Below are 7838 nucleotides of genomic sequence, written 5' to 3' on the forward strand. Positions count from 1 at the left end.
GGGTTAATTTCCCAAAGAAGGGATGCCTCTTGCTTGAGGGTTTCGGCGGGAGATTAACCACTTTGGGCTCTCTCAATGCTCAGAAGAGATGGGCTTTGAGCAATCCTTTGTATCTCCATCACCCAGGGGGTGGGGTGGGGTGACAAATCCTTGGGGGGGCAAAGTGATAGGAAGACTCTGGCTTACTCAGTGTGAGTCGGGTGCTTTTCCCTGGACTAATTAGTGGTGGCCCTGGGTGTGGGCTGCTAGGATTAGCCCAGGTTGGCTTCCACCTTTGGCCAATTAGTGGTGGCTGGGGTGAAGATTCTGTAAATTATCAGCTCTGTTTTGTACCATATGATTAAGAGGAGTACGTCCCCAAAGAAATTAATTTTTACACAGGGATCTACATTTATTTATTTTTTCTAAATAGCCAATAGTTCCTATGTCAGTTATTGAAAACTTCCCTTTTTCCCTATAGATTTGAAATACCACATTTATAGTATACTAAAAATATATAGCTGGATTTATTTTTGAACTCTCTTTTCTTATAGTTCTGTGCTGGGATGTGCTGCTTCAGAGGGACTCACCTTGCAGCCTCTGGCTTGCACCTGGTAATCTACTCCCTTCTTTTCCTGTCCTTAACTCTATCACATACTTTGTGGGGCCTTACACACAAGGATGTGGACACCTTAGCCTACAGTCCAGGCTATCCATTCGCCATCCCTTGGGCTTAGGGTTGTGTATACTAGTGGGGTATCTGCCTCTGGGAAGATATCCTTGAAAGAGACCCATGCAGATCTTAAAAATGGATTTGGGGACATTTGTGAAGGGAATTCTGGAATCCTGGGTGCCTGAAGCATGGTCTAGAAGAGGTATTTAGAGAGTCATGTCCCTTTGACCCTGTGGACTTCTCATAGGGAGCAGGGTGGGAACTGCTGAATGATTGCTGGAGTGGAGCCTTCTGAACTGCAGGACTCAGAGCAGGGACATTGCTTGCTTGGGTCTAAGGTTGGCAGTGTTCTGTACCATTATTGCCTCAAACACATTTGTGTTCATAAAACCATGTTTCCTGTTTTAGATTTAAGTATATGATTGCCATATCTGTAGTTAAGCCCTCTGCCCTTGTCTCTGTTCCAGTCCAAAGGGTGCTCATGCCCTGGAGTATATATTCTCAGTGCACTACACCATTGACCAGGCTTTGTGGTCTGTTTCTGCCTTTGATACTTTTAAGTAGGTTTTATGGAAGTTCTGCAAAGGAAAAAAGTCTTTTTACACAATTACAACTCATTCATTCACTCATTCATTTAGCCATTCACTCAACAATTATTTGTAGAGTTCTCATTCTGTGCCAGGAATTGTCCTTATCACTGGGGATGCAATGATGAACAAAACCTTCCCTCCAGTCATTCCTCAGACTGGAAAAGTGTTGATACCATTTTCCTACCCAAATAGAGCTGCTTTGTAGTCAAAGAGACACAACTCTCAAGAATATTTACTTCTCAGGAAGATTCTCCAAGGTCAGACTAGCCCTCAGATATTAATCTTTTGTCATGTGGTTGTGATTGGTGGTGGTGATGGGAAGGAAGTCAGGTAGAGAAATGGGAATCTATATTTTCCTCATATTTTGAGGTTGCTGGGAGGGAGCAACTACATCTCCTTAGAAGTTCTGTTGTGACTTTGAAAAGTTAGCCTAGAATTCTGTTTTCTCCCTGTTTGTTGGAAAATACTCCTTATAACTGGTAACCTTCAGGCAAAACTAGAAATTTAATAAAATTTATCTTTATGATATTTATTTTTTATTCCTCCTTTTCTTTCACTTTAAGAATTCTGTGGAAAGAGGGCTGGATTAAGAATTAGGAAGCATAGAATGTTTCTGATTCTTTCTCTAAGTAATTGTGAGATATTGGGCATGCCATTTATACTCTATGTGCCCTGCCTCCTAATTAATGAAATTGAGGTAATTGGAAGGATTGTTATGAGGATTGTTGTGTATGTTAAAATATGGCTTGGATCCAAATAGTTGATGTTGAGAGTGGCATAGCAATCCAATACCTAGGTCACCAATACTATGGAGCCCCTGTATTTGCCCTGATCTGCTTATATTTGGACAGTAACATGAGAAGAAAATACACTATCTTATTTAAGCTACTTTGCTTTGACCTTTGCCACCTCAGTTGGACCTGAATTCTAATTCCATCTTTTATACCTAAAAACCTGCTTTTAGGAAAGGAGCTAATATCTATATACATGAGGTATTTAAGCAACAACATTTTAGTATGTTATTTGTGGAATCACAGTTTTTATCCCAGAGATAATAATTCCAAGCATTTTAGAAAGGTGGGGTAGAAGAAACTGTTTTTAAAAAGAAATTTATTTATTTTTAATTGAAACATATTGATTGATCATGCATATCTCTGGGGTACAGAGTTATATTTTAATACATGTGTTCAATGCATGATACAATCTAGGTAGTTAGCAAATTCACCATTGCAAAAATTTATTGTTTCTTAGTGATGAGAACATTTTTAGCTCCTCTCTTCTAGCCATCTGAAAACATAAAATAAATTACGGTTAATTATAGATGCCTAAGACTATTGTACACCACTAGAACTTATTTTTCCTATTTAGCTATAATTTTGTGTCCATTAACCAACCCCTCACTGCTCCCCTCCCTCTTCCCAGCCTCTAGTAAGCACAATTCTACTGTACAAGAAACATGTTTTGGGGCAGAAAAGTTGTCTTGGTTTTCCCAAGAACACTATACATAGACAGCCATCTTCTCCATCGTTGTGAGAACTTGCCCCTGCCTGGAAACCACTGTGGCAGCTCTCCTCACAGAGCCATCTTGTGCTACATTCAGTTCTCCCTCCTCTTTTATAATGAGTTTTAATCTATTCTCTGCAAGAATCTTTGAGGTCCATTCCAATTCCGAAAAGTTGTGCTTCTGTGATATTCAAGAGCTGTGGGGTTCATTGTAGTGCAAGACCATGAACTTCAGGAGAGGCCATAGGAAGGTGGTGCTGAAGGGATCCCACACAGATCCCACAAATGCTTCCTTCTACAGTATCACTAATAAATGAGTGTTAAATAAAATGATATTGCATTTAACTGTTACATTAGCAATGATAAACTATATAAAACAGTATTGGCAAAGGGTGAATGGGTGCTCAAGTGCCCTATTGATGGCATAAACTGATAAGATGCTTGTGGAAGGCAATCCGACAATCTCTGTCTTTCTTTTCTCACTTTTTACTCAGTCTTCCACCCACTGAAGTGTAGTTTTAACTTCACCACTGCCCCAAAGTATTCTTGGAAAGGTTACCAACAAATTTCTGTGGCTAAATTCAGTGAATGACTGATTACTCATTCTTTGGAACCTTGTCTTCTCTTGGCTTTTGGGACACCTCTCTTTTTGATTTTCTGGTATCTTTGACTGAATCTACTCTATCCTTTTCTGTGGGCTTGTCTTCTTCCGCTCATCCTTTAAATGTTGGTGTTTCTTAGGGTTCTGCCCTTGACCTACTTATTTTCTCAGCCAACAAATCCCCCCTTCCCATCCCTGCCTGGGTAATCTTATCCATCCTCATGCTTCAGCTACTATATGCTGATTATCTTCAGCTCATTTATCTCTTCCGAGCTTCAGTTCAGCATGTCTGAACTGGGCTTTCAATCTGTGTGGATTTTCCAGAAATATGTCAAATTAAATGGCGCAAAGCTTAGCTCTTTATCTTTCCCCTTACCCAAAACAAAATGAGAAAAATTCATGCATTCTTTTGTGTTTTTTAAAAATATCAAACCATGTTACCAACATCTACCCAAGTGCTATCCACTCTCTTGCTGCATGTCTGTCTAGATGCTGTGCCTTCTGCCTCTTTCTACTTGGCCAAGTCTTTGTCAGGCTCATTCTTCCTCTTCCCTTAGGTTTTAGTTTAGGTGTCGCTTCTGCTGGGAAGCTTGCCTGGAGTCCCACAACCAAAACAGTTTCAGTTCCTGTGTGTTCCTACAGTACTCTGTACTTTTCCTGTAACAGCAATTATCATAAGGACGACCATTGCTTTTAAAATTCTCTTTCTAGACAACTTACAGATGGGAGAAAATATTTGCAAACTATGCATCTGACAAGAGGCTAATATCCAGAATATATAAGGAACCCAAACAACTCAACAGCAAAAATCCAAATAACTCAATTAAAAAATGGGCAAAGGCAGTGCCTCGGGGCCCGCCCAGGGACCTGGGGCATGGAGAAGAGGACTGGAGCCCCCTCCTCCAACCAGGCACACTGAACCAGCTCCTTGGGTCTCACCTGGTGACCTGAGACATGGAGAAGGGGACTGGATACACCTCCCACAAGCAGGCACATGGCACCAGCACTTTGGGGTCTGCCCAGGAACCAGAGGAATGGAGAAAGGGGCCAGACACACCCACAACCAGGCATACTGCCAGTGCCAAGGAGCATACCAAAAACAGCACCTCCATGTGGGTGGTCCACCGCAGCCTCCACAACAACCATGGCTGCTGCGAAAGTGACTAGACACCACAACCACCACGCAGATGGTCCACCGACCACTGGAGTGCATTCACACAAGGAGAGTCACCATCAGAGACAAAGAAAAGAAGAGGATGTCTCTTTCCACAAAGCCCATTTCATAGTGACAGAAGAAGCATCTGCTCTATGATAAAATTGGGGGACCTGATCACATCTCTCAGCATTGGACAGATCATCTAGGCAACAAATTAACAGAGTAACCATTATTCTTTCTGAAGGAGAGAAGAAGTCTAGGGTAATTAGAGGGGGGAGGGGGAGAGAATGGGGGAAGGGGAGAGGTTGGACAAGGTGCATAAAGAATAATTATGATTTGTAACAATATATATGCTAGTAATATCGATTTAATCAACATATCTCAATGTTCAACCCCCAAAATATGTATAATCGATTTTGATTCAATAAATAAAATAAATTTTTAAAAAATGGGCAAGGGACCCAAACAGACATTTTTCAAAAGAAGACCTGCAATGGGCCGTCCCGGTGGCGCACTGCTATAGTGCGCCGCTTGGGAAGCACGGCGGCGCTCCCGCCGAGTGTTCGGATCCCACATGCAGACCGGCCGCTCACTGGCTGAGTGAGGTGCAGGAGCAACACCGAGGGTTGCGATCCCGTGGCTGGTCCCGGTCCGGTACGGGCACGACACTGAGGGTTGCGATCCGTTGCCGGTCACGAAAAAAGACAAAAAGAAAAAAAAAAAAAAAAAAAAAAAAAAAAAAAAAAAAAGAAGACATGCAAATGGCCAACAGATACATGAAAACATGCTCAACATCACCAATCATCAGGGCAATGCAAATCAAATCTATGGTGAGATAGCAATTCATCCCAGTTAGACTGGCTATTATCAAAAAGACAGAGAAATACTGGAGAGGATGTGGAGAAGGGGAACCCTTATATGCTGTTTGTGGGAATGTAAATAAACACATCCACTATGGAAAATAGTATGGAGATTCCTCAAAAAACAAAATAGAACTACCTTATGACCCAGCAATCCCACTACTGGGTATATGTTCAAAGGAAATGAAATAAATGTATCAAAGAAACACCCGCTCTCCCATGTGCATTGCAGCACTATTCACAATAGCCAGGAGATGGAACCTAAATGTCCATCAACAGATTAATGGATTTAAAAAAATGTGGTATATATATACAAGGAAATACTATTCAGTTGCATATATAAAAAGAAATCCTGCCATTTGTAGCAACATTGATGGGGCAGGAGACCATCATGTTAGGTGAAGTAAGTTAGGCACAGAAAGACAAATACCACATAACCTTTCTCATATGTGGAAGCTAATAAAAAGTGTTCTCACAGATGTAGAGCGTAGAATAATGGTTACCAGAGGCTGGGAAGGGAAGGTGGGTGGAGGGAGGGAAAGAGGTGAATTAATGGGTGCAAAGTTACAGGTAGATAGGAAGAATAAATTCCGATGTTCTAGGCTGACTATAGCTAATAATATTATATTGTATATTTCTAAATAGCTAGAGAAGAAGATCTTGAAGGCAATCACCACAGAGAAAAGATAAGTGTTTAGGTGATGGACATGCTCTCTACCCTGAGTGAATCACTGTACAGTATTCACGGGTATTGAAACAACACACTGTACCCCACAAATATTCATATGTACAATTAAAATAATTTATCTTCCTTCTCACTATACTATTGGGTCTTTCTCATCATTGAATGGCCTGTGTCTAGCTCAGTGCCTGACCCAAGTAAAGACTCCACAAATATTTTTTGATGGAATAAGTGAATACCTACCAAGAGCCTTTAAATATTTGATGGAGTTTGGATGTGTTGTCCCCTCCAAAACTCATGTGGAAATTTGATCCCCAATGTGGCAGTGTTGGAAACTGATTGAGCCATGGGGGCGGATCCCTCATGAATGGATTAATGCTCTCCCTGGGGGAGGGGGGATTATTCAGTGAGTTCTCGCTCTATTAGTTCCTGCGAGAGTTCATTGCTTAAAAAGACCCTGGCACCTTCTCTCTCTCTCTTGCTTCCTCTCGCCATGTGATCTGCTTGTACCTGCCGCCAGCTGCCTGCCATTTTTCCGCCATGAGTCGAAATAGCCTGAGCCCCATGCCAGATGCAGCCATCCCAGAATCGTAAGCCAACTAAACCTCTTTCCTTTGTAAATTACTCAGTCTCAGGTATTTCTGTTATAGCAACACAAAACTGACTAAAACAATATCCCTACTCATTAATCCAGGAAATTCCCTTTGCAGAAGCTATTCTAAAGAAAAACTTGGAAGTTTAGACAAAGACTTATGTACAAAGGTGTTTATCATAGTATTCTTTCTAAAATTCAAATATTTAATATTAGCAGAATTGGTAAGTAGATTATAGTACATCTCTACCATGAAATATTTTTAGGTTTTATTAAAATTGGAATTTTATACATATTTATTGATAGCAATGTCAGAGGTAGGGTGCAGGGGGTCCAATAGTCTGCTTCAACCCATTCAGTCTTCTTACCAGGTTCTCGACTTGGCCACTGAAAAGAATTCAAGGGCAGAGTCACAGTAGAAAGTGAGAACAAGTTTAATATGACAGATAAAAAATACAGGTTCCACAGAGAGAGTGCAGCATAGCTCCAGCGACTGAACAGGGCCCACACCAAATTTAACACAAAAGTAAGTTCAGTACAGACGTCAAGTCTAACACAAAAGCAAGAAACACATACTTAAAGTTCAGTACAGAGTGCAGGCTGGCTCAAGAGAGTGAGCAGCTGCTTGCTGAAAGTAAGTTTGATACGAAGTAAAGTGTACACACCTCAGCCAGTGAAGATTGCCGCCAGGAAACTGAGCAACCACCCTGACTTTGGCTGGGATTCAGCTTTTATATTTTCTCTATCTAATGAATATTCAGTGAAGGGGGTGGCTCCCAGTTATGTAACATTTTGTCTTGTGCATGCTTTGTCGGTCTCTTCTTGGAGCATGTTCTCGTCGTACAAGCCACGTATCTGTGATCTTCCACAGTGTTGCCTTAGCGAGGATAACTGACCCTTGCATCCACATAACCTCCATACTTATCGTATGTTCAATTTATCTTGAGGCTTGTCCCTGTAGCTTTATCTTTTCAACTATTAGCCACTAAAACCCCATCCATATACATGTCCGATTAGTAGTTGTCATTGGGGTGATTTTCCACAAGCATCCTGTAGTCACACTGGTAGGAAACTTGGTGCATATTCAGCCAGCTCACACATTGGCCACACAAAAGTATGTATGTGTCCAGTCGACTCTGGGCCTGCAGCCATAACACTATGGACAAAAAGACAAAAATGTTATTGGCATCAACAGAGGGAGT

The sequence above is a fragment of the Galeopterus variegatus genome, unplaced genomic scaffold (genome assembly GCF_000696425.1).
Source record: "Galeopterus variegatus unplaced genomic scaffold, G_variegatus-3.0.2 Scaffold4068, whole genome shotgun sequence".
Classification (NCBI taxonomy): Eukaryota; Metazoa; Chordata; class Mammalia; order Dermoptera; family Cynocephalidae; genus Galeopterus; species Galeopterus variegatus.